Source organism: Aotus nancymaae, unplaced genomic scaffold (assembly GCF_030222135.1).
Source record: "Aotus nancymaae isolate 86718 unplaced genomic scaffold, 86718_ANA_hifiasm-v0.15.2.pri h1tg000046l, whole genome shotgun sequence".
NCBI classification, from domain to species: domain Eukaryota; kingdom Metazoa; phylum Chordata; class Mammalia; order Primates; family Aotidae; genus Aotus; species Aotus nancymaae.
Window position 1 is genome coordinate 904,367 of NW_026988460.1, and position 15,838 is coordinate 920,204.

Genomic DNA, 15,838 nt, shown 5'->3' on the forward strand with positions numbered 1-15,838 from the left:
CTTAATAGCAAGTGATGCTAGCTTTTCATTTATGTCATTGATAGAAGTTTTAAGGCAACTTTAAGTTAAAACAGTGATTTGACTTAAAAAATAGTAAATAATAGTAGCAGTGGCATGAAAATGTGGCTAAAGTAGTGAAGGTAATAGATAAATGACTGAAGTTTGGGAAATACTTGAGACAAAGAAAGAGAAAATGACATTGAGGCCATCTTTCTGCTTCTCTCTTTTTGGCCAGGTTATTCACACCTGGGGCTGGCATGTTTTGCTGATAACGCAAAAGGACGGCTCTGGCTGCACAAATCAGTACTCGCCATGGCAGAAATACATGCATCACTAAATTTAGCTCCACAAAATCCAGAGGAAGAAGAAATAGCATACAAGGACCAGAGAGAGAGAGCTTGTGGAATATTAGAAGTTCAACTTGGAAAGCGATATGTTTTGTTAGTAGTGTTATGTTTCACTTGGAAAGCTTGAATAATAATTAATATGACAGGTCTTGGCTACAAGGGTAGAGGAAGACATGGAGAAGCATTGAGCCAGAAGTCAGGTAGCAGGCACCGATGACATGCAGGCATGACCAGGCTGCTCTCTAGGACTGGTTTGTAGACACCACTGCAAAACCTTACTTTGATATCACTCTTGGGTAATTTCATCGTGGATAGTACAGCTGCTAACCTTCAATTGCAGGGTGATTCATGCTTTTCAAACTTATGGTAATATAAGCATAGAAATGAATCTGCATATATAGGCATCAAACTCTTCACATGAGTTACCCTATGAGTGGGAACAGGTAGGATATTCCTTCCTAATGTTTGAATTCTTTAGAGTGAGAATGCATAGTATGTCTACAGAAAAAAAAATTAAAAAAATAAGTAATAAAGCAAAACTTAGGAAGATAAAAAGTCAAAAAGGTTAAGAGTTGAGTTCTAAGATCAGGATTCAATCCAGGATTGAGTTCCAGCTCCGCTACTTACTAACTGGGTAACTTTGGGCCACTTACCCTCTCTAACGTTCATTTTCTTGTCTCTGACATAGGTATACTAACAGTCCCCACCTCATAGAGGTGTCGTAAGGATTGAATGAGAAATTCCACAGTAGTCATTCAGCACAGTAGTAAGGTAGGAAGGACCCAATAAACGACGATCACTATTAAATTAGTAAATTATTATTTATTACTTAAATTATAATTATACAAATGATAGCTATTAATCATAAGGATAGTAATAAGAATTAATATGTTTCAGTAATGTTTGACTTTTTACTGTAAGTGTGCATTACTTTTGTAAGATAGAAAATGCTAACGATCAATTTTTAAAAAGTAGTTTATGCAGTTAGTTATAGCTGACCCTTGAACAGCATGGGGGTTGGGGCCGCAGCCCACCCCGTAGTAAAAAATCCAAGTACAACTTTTGACTACCCTAAAAACTTAACTAGCTTTCTATTGACTAGAAGCCTCACTGATATCAGAAACAATTAATATATATTTTGTAGGTTGTATGTTTAAAACAGTGCATTCTTACAATCAATAAGCTAGAGAAAAGAAAATGCTATTAAGAAAATCATAAGGAAGATAAAATATATTTACTATTCATTAAATGGATAATTTATAATTCATAAAAGTCTTCATCTTCATTGCTTTCATGTTGAGGAGGAAAAGGAGGAGTTGGTCTTGCTGTCTTAGGGGCAGCAGAGGTGGAAGAAAGTCCACATGTAAGTGGACCCACACAGTTCAAACCTGTTTTGTTCAAAGGTCAACTATATTTTCACAACTGTGATGGTTAATCTTATGCATCAGCTTGGCTAGGCTACAGTGTCCAGCTGTCCCGTCAAACACCAGTCTAGATGTTGCCATGAAGGTACATATCAGATGTGATAAGCATTTAAATCAGTAGATTTAAATCTATTTTGAGTAAAGCAAATTACCCCCCAAAATGTGAGTGGGCCTCCATCAATCAATCATTTGAAGACCTTAAGAGAAAAGACGGAGATTCTCTGGGGAAGATGGAATTTTGCTTCTAGACTGCTTTCAAACGCAGGACTGCCACAACAATTCTCGCTGGAATCCTGAGCCTGTCTCACAGATTTCAGCATTGCCAGCTCCCATGAGCTAATTCCTTAGATTTCTCTCTCTTTCTCTCTCTTTCTCTCTCTACACACACACACACACACACACACACACACCACCACACACACACACCCTACTGGTTCTGTCTCTCTGGAGATCTCTAATAGAACAACCAATTACAAATGTTTAAAAAAAATGCTAAGCTCTTCACTAAATTTGCCCTTCACTCCAAGTTAGACAGGATCAGCAATATTATTCCCCTTTTTTGGGTGAGAAACTTGAGGCCTACAAAAGCCAAGTGCCTTACCCATAGCCAAAAAAATTGTTCATAGCACAATTGAGGTGCGAACCCTTAAGGCAGCTGATTTTACTTCCTGTAGAACTGGTAACATGGTACCACAGACAATCGCCTGCCAGCTCATTAGTATCTAGCTCCAGATACCTCTGGGGGCATCAATGGCTGTGTTATGAAATGGGCTTCTTATAGAATGCTCCTGTACAACCTCTGGAAGCATCCCACTCATACACAGTTGTCACCTATATATCCCTTCTCCTTCCTTATGAAACCTGGCCCTTGGAGGTTCTTCATTTACTCTCCATCGTTATTTTGGACTCTCCAAAAAGTAGATTGGTGATGTGTTTAGGCCTCCAGTAAAACTGGCTACTTAAGAGGGAGAATGAAAATACAGGCAAATTTTGTGTTTAAATACGCGCATACACATATACACATAACTTTTCTCTTGGTGTGTCTATAAGGTAAAGGATTAGGGAAACCATAGTCTTGTAGTGTGAAAGTTCTTAATTCCTACCTGCTACTGTGCCATCTTGCTTAAGAACACATTATTTTCCTCTAGGTTACTATAGAACAATCTATGTTGTGCAAATAAATCACAAATAGGCACTGTCTCACTACTCAATCATGACATATCCCTCTGGTTTTCTGGAGCTGTTAGATCCAGCTCCATTTCCTTCCTTTATCTTTACCTTACCTCAAGGCCAAACAGAGTCTGGGTTAGAGTGCTTGATGAAGGAGTAAGAAAGAACCTTGTTTTAGGTGGACTTGGTTTTTACTCTCAAGTTCAGCATCTGCTTCAAGGCATTTGTCCTCCATTATCTTTCAGATCTGAAGGTCATGTCACAAGTTCTGAACATCTTCACACAAGTTTGTGTTTGAAATTCACAAGATAGTAAAGTTAAGGTAAAAATTATTTTCTCCAATATGTATTATTTTCTTCAATATGTATTACTCCAAGATTATTTCTCCAATATGCTAAGATTGAAAAGATAAAGTGGTTTCGACAAATGGCACATCTAGGGAGTGGCAGTCGATGTCCAAGTATTCTATATCCAAGCCTTTCTCTTCAACACTATGTTGTGTCTTTCATTCAATAAACAAGTGCTTTTTCTAAAAAACATCTAACATGTGCTTGATACAGTGATGAACAAAACTGATAGCTCCTGCTCTCATGGGGCTTACGTTCTACTGGGGTCACTTTCTGAATAAGTTACATTAGTGGTTCTATTTTTTTTTTTGACAAGGTCTGGCTCTGTCACCCAGGCTGTAGAGCAGTGGCTTAATCTTGGTTCTCTGCAACCTCTGCTTCTGGGCTGAAGCCATTCTCTCACCTCAGCCTCCTGAGTAGCTGGGACTACAGGTGCACACCACCATACCCAGCTAATTTCTTGGTATTTTTTGTAGAGATAGGGTCTCACTATGTTGCGCAGGCTGGTCTTAAACTCATGAGTTCAAGCGATCCACCTGCCTCAGTCTCCCAAAGTGCTGGGATTTCAGGAATGAGCTACTATGCTCCGCCAGTGGTTCTTAACTAGGGGTGATTGTGCACCCTAGAAGACATGTGGAATGTCCGGAGGCATTTTTGTTGTCACAGTGGGAGGGGAGGTGTTGCTGGCATCCAATGGGTGGAGGGCAAGAATGTCACTGAAAATCTTATAATCCACAGGACAGTCCCATTCAACAAAGAATTATCCAACGCCAAATGTCAACAGTGCTGAGGCTGAAGAACCCTGAAGTGGATCAATGACTCTCTTCAATCTATGTATAAAGAATAGAATCTAAAATTCAGTTTAAACTAAGAAACACCAAATATACATGATGTTCGTTCTATCATGTAGAAACTGTTTGGTGAATTGAAATAGGAAGTTGAGGATATTTCTCCAAAGGAAAAGTTTTACAAACTAATTCAATGTGAAAGAAGATTTGTCCAGCTACATGCAAGACTGATAAACTGCTGTAATAACAACATGTGACATGCGACATGTAAATTGTGTTTTCATGATATTGTGGCCTCGGAATCCCCAGTAGTCCAGTCAAGGAAAATGAGAACCACATACTCAGATAACTAAAGACCTGCTCTTTGCATGAAATTAGAATACCACTGTTGCATATTCTGGGAATTGACTTTTTTTTTTTTTTTCCAGACACAGTCTCACTCTGTGGCCCAGGCTATAGTGCAGTGGTGTGATCCCGGCTTATTACAACTCCGCCTCCTGGATTCAAGAGATTCTCCCACCTAGCCACCTGGGCATCTGGGATTACAGGTGTGAACCACTGCCCCTGGCTAATTTTTCTGTATTTTTAGTAGAGACAGGATTTCACCATTGGGGACTGACTTTTTAACCGAAATGTCTAACTTCTGCAAAAGGAAGGAATCCTTACAGGTAAAAAAAAACTACATGTCTTCATAAGACAGTGGGATAGCTAATTCTAAAGCTTTCTTTTCCAAGGAGTGAGAGTAAAGTGGAAGTGAAGTGACTGTCCTGAGCCTTGCATTTATGACCCTCAAGGCTATCTGGTTCCCCGAGGTGGCACTGTTTACCAGGGCTTGGTACAACAACTTTCTCAGGTGGTGACAGACAGAAAATGGCTGGTCCAATTGAGTTTTCCTTTCTTTTTGATAGTAACGAGCCAGGCTTTTCCTTAAACACAAAGTTTTGGATGCTAATCAGCTCTCATGGAAAGAATGAGCAGGAAATTGAATAATAATAATAAACTAATCAGTAGCTAGGAGTAAGGTTTAACATTATGTTTACACTCGTAATCACGTGCGACCTTAGACAAGTTATTTTCCCTCCTTGGCTCTCAATTTTCTCATATGTGAGAAGGGTGGATTAGATATCTTATGAAATCCTATGAATCACATGTTGGGAGAATAAATGATGCTCACTGTGATTAAGAAGTGTTCAGGATGATTCCATCCTCTTCTTCTTGCTGTCTCTCTTCTGCTTGATTTTCAATACAAAGTGCTTTGTTGTTTGTTTTGTTTGTTTGTTTGCTTTTTTTGAGACAGAGTCTCACTCTGTTGCCCAGACTGGAGTACAGTGGTGTGATCTTGGCTCACTGCAACATGGGTTCAAGTGGTTCTCCTGCCTCAGACTCCCAAGTGGCTGGGATTAGAGGCACATGCCATGACACTCAGCTGATTTTTGTATTTTTAGTAGAGACAGGGGTTCACCATGTTGTCCAGGCTGGTCTTGAAATCCTGACCTTAGGTAATCTGCCTGCCTTAGACTCCCAAAGTGCTGGGATTATAGGTATGAGCCACCATGCCCAGCCAATACAAAGTTTTTAATAAATAAACAGAATGCCATTTTTTTTTTCTGGAAAAAGCGGACTGATAACATTAGGCTGCATGAGCTCTTATCTTAAAGTTAAGTGCTAAAAATCCAAATCAACAATAAAAATATATAAAGAAAAAGCTGGGAGTTTATAGACCAAGGGCAGAGGTTTTACCCCTATGTTATTTTACTCTACTTGTGGTCCAGGTTGCCTTTTGTTACAAGTGAGCCCGATTACAATCACTGGAGGGCTCTGTGCAACCCCCTTATTGCGAGTAAAGGATCACTTGAAGCCCTGTCTGAGTTGTTTATCTTACCAAAGGTAGTAGAGGTTACAGTTAAATGTAGGGGTATACTCAGGATGTGGAATCTTTATTTTCTTTGGGTGTTTGTGTGTTTTGGGCTGATGGCTAAGTCGATCCTGTCAGTTTAGGAGGGTGTGTATGTTTGGTACAGGCCTCAAATCAAAACCAGCAACTTAGGTTTATAGACTTTCAATGTGCAAAGTTTTTCTGAAGATACTCAGTTCTCTAATTTATCCTAAGTTCTAGGGGGATTCCAAAAAAATGACTACCGAATCCCAGAGCAATGCTGTAAGTCTCTCTCCTGAAGACAACGAGAGAGCCCTCCTTGGTTTTTGGGCAATGTGGTGACTTCCCTTGGCCCTGAAACTCTCCCACCAACTTGAGTGAAAGAGGTAACTTTGGGGAGATCCTTGGACCCTGGGTCTGTTGTATCCGAGCTGGCTTCCAGAGCCTTGGTTTTCATACCTCACTGCGGTCTGGGAAAATTTGGGTCAGAAAAATTTGTTAAGACAATGTTTCTATCAGTGGATCATATCAAAAAGTAGGCAATTCTCATTACAGGGATGAACAAGACAAATGGAGCTTTCCTTACCCAGAGCAGGAATAAAATAGGCAACTTAATATCCAGTAATAAGGCTTAGATTAGTAAAACTGGTTATTATTTTATGGCCCTTAAAGAACCAGGTCAAGCAAACCCAGTGCCCCCAAGTAACCCTGAAACCAGGTGGTTCCAGCTCTTCAGGCTTCTTTTCCAAAAATTCATACAGCAGCTTCCTGGAGCTGGTTGGAAGGAGCTGAGACTGTTGGAATTTGGCCCGGGTCTGTAAATCTTTAGCTAACAGGGGCCTAATTCAATACTTCTTTAAAAGATCAAAAATACAATGAGTGTTCTTTTAAATCACCCTGGGGTTTGCAGTCTTTTTGACGTCTTACTCCCTCTGCAGAAGAAGACCTCCATTTTTCTCACCACCTGCAGCCCCTCCCTAGGTGAGCTATAGAATGTGCCGTGCCTTAAAAAAAAAATCTCATTGTTGGAGCCTCTCATACTTGTCTTTCAGCATGCTGATTTGCTCTGGCTACACTTTTGGAATCTGGCAGCCATAGGGAGGATTTTGTGACCAGTATTATGATTTTGGTGTGAGCTTGCCAGTCCTCTTCTGATTCCAGTCGAGTCAGTCTTGTTAGGTCTTGATGCTTATTCTCTTTTTGTTTACTCCACAGGGGATTTCATCACGGTGCCTCCGGGAATGGACTGTATACAATTTTCTGTATAGATGATGGGACTCAATCTTAAAATGTATTCCAAGTATTGGGCAATCCCTTTCAACCTCATTTTAAAATAGTACATTTTTTTAAACTTTAAATTCTGGGATACATATGCAGAACGCGCGGGTTTGTTACATAGGTATACATGTGCCATGCTGGTTAGCTGCCCCCTTCAACCCGTCATCTATGTTAGGTATTTCTCCTAATGCTATCCCTCCCCTAGTCCCCAACCCCCAGACAGGCCTGATGTGTGATGTTCCCCTTCATGTATCCATGTGTTCTTATTATTCAACTCCCACTTATGAGTGAGTATCTGTAGTGTTTGGTTTTCTGTTCCTGTGTTACTTTGTTGAGAATGATGGCGTCCAGCTTTATCCATGTCCCTGCAAAGGACATGAACGCATCTTTTTTATGGCTGCATAGTATTCCATGGTGTTTATGTGCCTCATTTTCTTTATCCAGTCTATCACTGATGGGCCTTTGGGTTGATTCCAAGTCTTTGCTCTTGTGAATAATGCTTCAGTAAACATACATGTGCATGTGTCTTTATAGTAGAATGATTTATAATCCTTTGGGTATATACCCAGTAATGGGATTGCTGGGTCAAATGGTGTTTCTGGTTCTAGATCCTTGAGGAATGGCCACACTGTCTTCCACAATGGTTGAACTAATTTACACTTCCACCAACAGTATAAAAGTGTTCCTATTTCTCCACATCCTCTCCAGAGCTGCTGTTTCCTGACTTTTTAATGATCACCATTCTAATTGGTATGAGGTCGTATCTCATTGTGGTTTTGATTTGCATTTCTCTAATGACCAGTGATGATGAGCTTTTTTTCATATATTTGTGGGCCACATAAATGTCTTCTTTGAAATGTGTCTGTTCATATCCTTCGCCCACTTTTTGATGGGGGTTTTTTCTTGTAAATTTGCTTAAGTTTCTTGTAGATTATGGATATTAGCCCTTTGTCAGATGGATAGATTGCAAAAAATTTTCTCCCATTCTGTAGATTGCCTGTTCACTCTGATGATAGTTTCTTTTGCTGTGCAGAAGCTCTTTAGCTTAATTAGATCCCATTTGTCAATTTTGGCTTTTGTTGCCGTTGCTTTTGGTGTTTTAGTCATGAAATCCTTGCCTATGCCTATGTCCTGAATGGTATTGCCTAGATTTCCTTCTAGGGTTTTTATGGTGTTAGGCCTTATGTTTAAATCTTTAATCCATCTGGAGTTAATTTTTGTATAAGGTATAAGGAAGGGATCCAGTTTCAGTTTTCTGCATATGGCTAGCCAGTTTTCCCAAGACCATTTATTAAATAGGGAATCCTTTCCCCATTGCTTTTGTCAGGTTTGTCAAAGATCAGATGGTTGTAGCTGTGTGGCCTTGTTTCTGAGCCTCTTTAGTGTTCCATTGGTCTATATATCTGTTTTTGGTATTAATACCATGCTGTTTTGGTCACTGTACCAAAGCATAGTTTGAAGTCAGATAGCGTCATGCCTCCAGGTCTTTTATTTTTGCTTAGGATTGTCTTGGCTATATAGGCTCTTTTTTGGTTCTATATGAAATTTAAAGTAGTTTTTTCTAATTCTGTGAAGAAAGTCAATGACAGCTTGATGGGGACAGCATTGAATCTATAAATTATTTTGGGCAGATGGGAGATGGGAGTTTCATCGATAAGCCCCTGACTGGGGCTGCTGCCTTTCTTTCAGAGATGCCCTGCCCAGAGAGAAGGAATCTAGACAGGCAGTCCGGCTATAGTGGCTTTGCCAAGCTGTGGTAGACTCCGTCCAGTTCGAACTTCCCAGTGCTGTGCTAGGCAAGCTGTGATAGGCTCCATCCAGATTGAACTTCTCAGTGCCTTTGTTTACACTGAGAGAGGAAAACTGCCTACTCAAGCCTCAGTAATGGCGGATGCTCCCCCACCCGCCACTCACCAAGCTCAGGTGTCCCAGGTTGACTTCAGACTATTGTGCTGGCAGTGAGAATTTTAAGCCCAGATCTTAGCTTTCTGGGCTCTGTTGGGGGTGGGATCCACTGAACTAGACCACTTGGCTCCCTGGCTTCAGCCCCCGTTCCAGGGGAGTGAAAGGTTCTGTTTCACTGGTGTTCTAGGAGCTACTGGGGTATTAAAAAAAAAAACTCCTGCAGCTAGCTTGGTGTCTGCCCAAATGGCCGCCCAGTTTTGTGCTTTAAACCCAGGTCCTGGTGGCATAGGCACCCAAGGGAATCTCCTGGTCTACGCATTGCCAACACCATGGGAAAAGTGTAGTATCTGGGCCGGAGTGCACCGTTCTCATGGCACAGTCCCTTATAGCTTCCCTTGGCTAGGGATGGGAGTTCTCCGACCCCTTGCGCTTCCGGGTAAGGTGATGCCCCACCCTGCTTCGGCTTTCCCTCTGTGGGCTGCATCCACTGTCTAACCAGTCCCAGTGAGATAAACTGGGTACCTCAGTTGGAAATGCAGAAATCACCCACCTTCTGAATTGATCTCGCTGGTAGCTGCAGGCTGGAGTGTTCCTATTTGACCATCTTGCCAGCCCAGTAATCCAAAACAATACTTTTATTCTTTTTTTTTTTTAAACCTACTTTCAATGGCAGGATTTGCCTCCCCTGTATATAAAATAAGTTTGTGCTGGATTTTCTGGCCCTGAATTAAGAGTGATGTGGTTGGAGGGGTAGAGAGTGCCTTTACTGGTAGGTTTATTTCCCATCCTTTGTGTGAGTTGGTTCCTTCATGAAGAAGGTAGTTTTGTGACCAGTTTGAGAAGGAACCATTCCAATTTAACAGCTAGACTCAAACAGTATGGATTTGGTGGTGTGAGTGCCATAGGCTAGCTCTTGGGTTAGATTCTCCCATCTAGGTCTCCATGAGAGCTAGAATCTTTTGCCATTTGAGGCTCTCCAGTATAATAAAGAATGATAATTCTAGCCTGCAGATCAGATCACCCAGAGATGGGGGTTTTCCTATACTCAAAGGAACAGAACAGGGAGGCCTTTTATCATTAATCAACATCAAGTGTATTTTGGGAAGTCCCAGTTAGTGTTTTGGGGCCTACCAACACCAAGTCTGGGCTAATTTCAAACCCCAAGGTATCCTGGAGCAAGGTTGCTTCAGCTCATTTGAAATCTTTTCCAAGAACATGAAGAATGTCTTAAGGTGAGTCCAGTCCCCCTTTCTTGAGCATGCTGCAATTGTGAAGATTGATATCTTGGATTTGGCTCGTGCTCCCATTTTTCTTTTCTACTGTTATTTTTTCTCTAGGAGAGATTCAAGTCTTCTTATCTGGTTTTGGAAACAACGATGAGTTCAGTCTATCTCTGCATTTTAGTTCAAAAATACAATATCTGAGAATGAATTTACAGGGTAACAATTCCTAGCATATGCCAACAATGAGATGCACTGTTATTTCTCAGTTCTAAATTCTGTGATTCTGTGATGGCTCCATATTTCACTCAGGGTGCAAGCAAAAATCCTTACAGAGACTTAAAGGCTCAATACTCCTGACCTTGTGCATTTTGACCTCATCTATGGATTCCCACCCCTGCAGGGATGTGCCGGCCTCAGAGCCTTTGCTTTAGCAGCTCCCTCTGCCCCCAGATATCCACGTGGGCCACTCCTTTACCTCTATCAGCTCACTTTATCAATGAGGGCTTCCCTGTCTCTGTTTAACACTGCAACCTGCCTTTCCAGTCCTCTCAGCACTTCTGACAACCCTACTGTGCTGTACCTACTTTTTTCCAAAGCACTTAGAAATATTATATAACTTAATTATTTTCATGTCATTGCTTTTCTCCCCATGCCAAAATGTAAACTCCATAAGAGAAGCAATTTTTATTTGTCTGCTGTGTTCACTGATAAATCCCACATGCCTAGAACAGTGTCATTGTGCAGGGTACACAGAAGAGTCTCAGCAAACATATGGTAAGTCTTCCCTTAACATCATTGATAGGTTCTTGGGAAATGAGATAATTTTATCATAGGCTAATTGATAAACAAGAATTAAGTTTCTACAGCATATTTCTGGTCATAAAAACATCATCGAGCTTCTAAATAAAGACCAAGACACTTCTGATATTAAACACTGAGATAAATGTAAGCGATACACATGTTTAGGAAAGATTCATAAAAACAAGTAAAAAAATGATTTACCCACTTATTCCAGTTGAGGGTCTTGGGTGGCCAGAGCCCATCCCGGCTGCTCAGAGCAAAGGACAGGAACCCACCCTGGACGGGATGCCCTCCTATCAAGGGGCACATTCACACACCCACACTCACTCACACTGGGACCGTGTGGATATGCCACTTTACCTAACATGCACAGCTTTGGGATGTGGGAGGAAACTGGAGGGCCAGGAGAAAACCCACATAGAAATGAGAATGTCCAGACCCCACACAGTGGCCCTGGCTGTGAGGTGGTATTTTTCTCATTGACATCCTAACTAAATGACATTGAACTAAATGACATTATTCGAGGATTTAGTGTGTGCATGTATGTGTACATAAATACATATGTGTATATAGTTAGCTATGTGTATATATTTATATATGTGTAGTTACATATATGTGAATATATTGCTTACATATACACATATGTAATATATTCACATATATGTAACTATACACATATAAATATATGTGTATATGTAAATATATGTGAATATACACAAATATATGTGACTATATGTACATGTATACACATATAATATATATACATATATTATACACATAAATATATATATATATAATAATTCAGTTTCTTCAAGCTAGGTGTTTTACCTTAGAGCAATCTCTTCAGTGGTAGGAACATTTAGAACCCTGGAGATTTTGTAAGGACAGAGTTGTGTGGTTCAGATTGGGGCTAGTCTGGTTAAAAAAGAGAAAGAAAAAGAAAAACCTTCTGCATTTGTTAAGTGGATAATGTGTCAAGAACACATAGTAAATACTGTCCTTATTAATGGAATTGGCATTAGGGGCACCCACTGAAGACCCAGTCCATTTTATGGATCACATGGATTATAGTAATTCATCTAGGGAGTGTGTATTGAGATATAAGCAACAGAAAAGTCAACCCACACTAGTCTTTAGAAATAAAAAGATATACTCATCCGCTGGCACATTTTATCTGTAGGTATCTACCCAAGAGAAATAAAAACACATGTCCACAAAGGACTTGTACAAGAATGTTCATAGCAGTTTTCTTCATAGAAGGCAAAAACTGGAAACATCCCATGTATCTATCAGTACAAGAACAGCTGAACTGTGGTGTCTTCATAAATGGAATACTTCTCAGCACAAAAAGGAATGAGCTACATGTAACAACATGAATGAATCTAAAAACTACTATGCTAAGAGAAGCCTTACACAAAGAACACATACTATGTAATTCTACATACATGAAATTTTAGAACAGACAAAACTATGTGGAAAAATATTGGAAACGTAGTTGCCTCTGGAGGTTTGGGATGGGGGATGATCAAGAGGGAACATTCCAAGGTGATGGTAATGTTCTGTATCTTTGTAGGGGTTTGGGTTACATACATGTACACATTTGTCAAAACACAGCAAACTGTGGGGCCAGGTGTGGTGGCTCATGCCTGTAATCCCAGTACTTTGGGAGGCCAACATGGGAATATTGCTTGAGCCCAGGAGTTCAAGACCAGTTTGGGCAACAAACCGAGACCCTGTCTCTACAAAAACTTTTTAAAAAATTAGCCAAGGATGATGGTGCACACCTGTAGTCCCAGTTACTCAGGAGGCTGAGGCAGGAGGATCACTTGAGCTTGGAAGGCTGATGCTAAGGGGAGCTGTGATCACGCCACTGCACTCCAGCCTGGGCAACAGAGTGAGACACTGTCTTAAAAACAAAAACAAAAACAAAAACATCAGCAAATTGCAACTAAGTTTTATGCATTTCATGGCATAAAAATTTTACTTCAAAAGATAAAATTCTAAATAAATATTGATCTGCAGTTAGTAATATGGATGCTAAAGTATTTAGTGATGTGGATATTTCTGTCAGTCACACCACATGAAGCACCGTAGCACAGGGCATAACAGTTTTCAGATGCATCCACGCTGTTACATGGAGCTCATTCCATTTTATTGCTGAGAAGGGTTCCATTTTATATGATAAACTGTATGCAATTTACTTTGAAATGTATCAAAAATAAGTTGGATTGATGGATTGAGAGAAGGATGGACATATGGATAGATATACGGTCATGAAAGTATGGCAAAATATAAAAGATAGCCTCTAAGCATTCACTAAAAAGTCTTTAGACTGCCGTATGTTGAAACAAGTCATAATATTGAAAAAAAGATAAAGTGAAATCACTTGCTGTTGGAACCAAGAAGCTGAGAGACTCACCAGGCCACTGGCAGGAGTGAAAACTAGACCCTTTTCACAGAGCTATAGGTGCCCTCAGCAAGCCCCATTTTCTCCCGATTAACAAGCTTACCACTGCACCAGCCTGAAGAACCATCAGGACTAATTCCATCCTATCCCGTATCTCAATTTCTCTCAGACACACCATGTAAAGCTCACTAACCCCAGAATAGCTCTCATTATCAGGGTCCTGCCCACCCCTCCCCTACAGGTAAACCCTTCTGTGCCCCTGGAACTCAAGGTCATTCTCAGAAAATCCCCCACCTCTTTAACCTCTTCCCTGAATGTCCTTTCACCTTCTTGCTCCAACTGAAAACTCTCTCCCTTAAGGATGCTGCTTCCCAGGCAACCCTCTCGAATGTGTCTGGTTTTTTCACAGCTGCCGGGCCTGGAGGGCACAGGTATCTTCCTTGCTTGTTGCCTCTTCCTGGTCATTCTTCTCTTCCCAAGCTTTGCAGCCTATGCCATCAGACCGGAGTATTTTTCCACAAGGCGAGTAACCTAAGCAACTAGTTAATACCTTCCTCTCTTGCCAACATGCGCTCCTTACTTGTCACTGTTAGCTAAAGATGTGCGCCCAGTTTGACTGAGAAGATATCTACTCACCTATCTTTGTGCTCTGTGCTATTACTTCTGCCCTATTACTATAGATAAACCATTCCTGTTCTTTTCTAGGATGGATTTTTCCACTTTGTACTGAATCCCACCACTCTCATCATTCACAAACATCGCTCCAGAAATTGCTTCCTGTCTATTGCTCCCCCTCCTCACGTTTGGCTCTATCCCTGCTTTGTGTTATTTTCCTATATCACACTTATCACCACCTTATACGTTATTTATTTATTTATTTACGACCTGCTTTTCCACAAGGGGCATTTACCTGAAGTTAACCTGGGATTTCGGGAGGTCTTGGGCTAGGAAAATAATTGTATCATTATTTTGACTATCTTCTAACTGAAATTGAGCATTTCCTTTAATTATGAGTAGAGATGGAAAACCTCACGACACAAATGTGTTTCCTATCACATTACAGTTGTTAACAATACCTTGAAATATAATTTGTGCTGATTGCTTTGAAATTATGGTAGTCATTAGCACATGCAATTAGAGGGCGAGTAAATCCAGCCTTCCTTTTCGGAGATCCTCACGAGGTACAGCTGGCCAATTAGAGAGCAGTTCTGTGCCTGGTTGTCATTCGGTCACTAAAAGGTGTTGGTGTTGATGAATCAGACATCTCACTGCTTTCTAGTATTTTCTACTTACAATGTTTATCAATACATTGAAGGAAGGCGTTGTTTCTATTGTTTGTTTAAACTGAAGTAAGACTGGGCAGTTCAAATGAGAATTCTTAATTCTCTGTAACGGCACATGGCATTTTACGACAAGGATAGGTGTGCATGCTAAGAATAAAGACCAGATATAGCCAAAAACATCTGATGGTTGAAATAATTACTGAAGTATGCTCTTTAAAATAGCATTGCTAACAGACTGCACAGTAACACAGGTCAAGCACAGTGTGGCAAGTTACTGAATTTGAATGTAATTTGTTTTCTTTGAATTATACATATTTTATTTTACACATGTGAAAATACTGTTTTAAAAAAGGACCTGTGGACTTTATGAAACGGCCATGGGAGTCCATGGCACAAGAAGAGGTTAAAACCCTGTACTAGAATGCAAGCTTCACGACTTTTTCTCTTTTGTTTTTTGCAATTGCTCATCTCTTCTGCTCAAAAGTCTACCACTTGGTGGAATTTGATTAATTTCAAGAATAACCTAAGGCCAGATAGGACTCAGTTATTTATATCCTCTCCTCACCCTGGCATCCAGCCCCTCACTTTCCCCGAGGGCCACCCTTTCCTTTATTCACCATAGGTGGCATATTCATTAAAGGAATTGCATCCCTTCGAATGACTGAAGATAACATTCCTGAAAATCCTGCTGACAGGTAAGGGATTTTCTAGACACAATGCCAAACCTTCAATACGTTACTGTTAAGAGGCAACAGCATTAAAAAACAAAAACCAAAACTGAAACATTCTAACAAGAAACAAACCTGGCAATAACAACTCACACTTCGGAGATTTCCATGTTGTTTTTATATCCCCCATGAAAGAAATCACATTGTATTCTGAATTGACATTTTCACTGTTTTAAGAACACGGAGATAAACTACCTTCTCACACGATCTCAAGATTTCTGAAATGTTGAATTTTTCTCTACTGAAAAGTCCTCCCTTCTG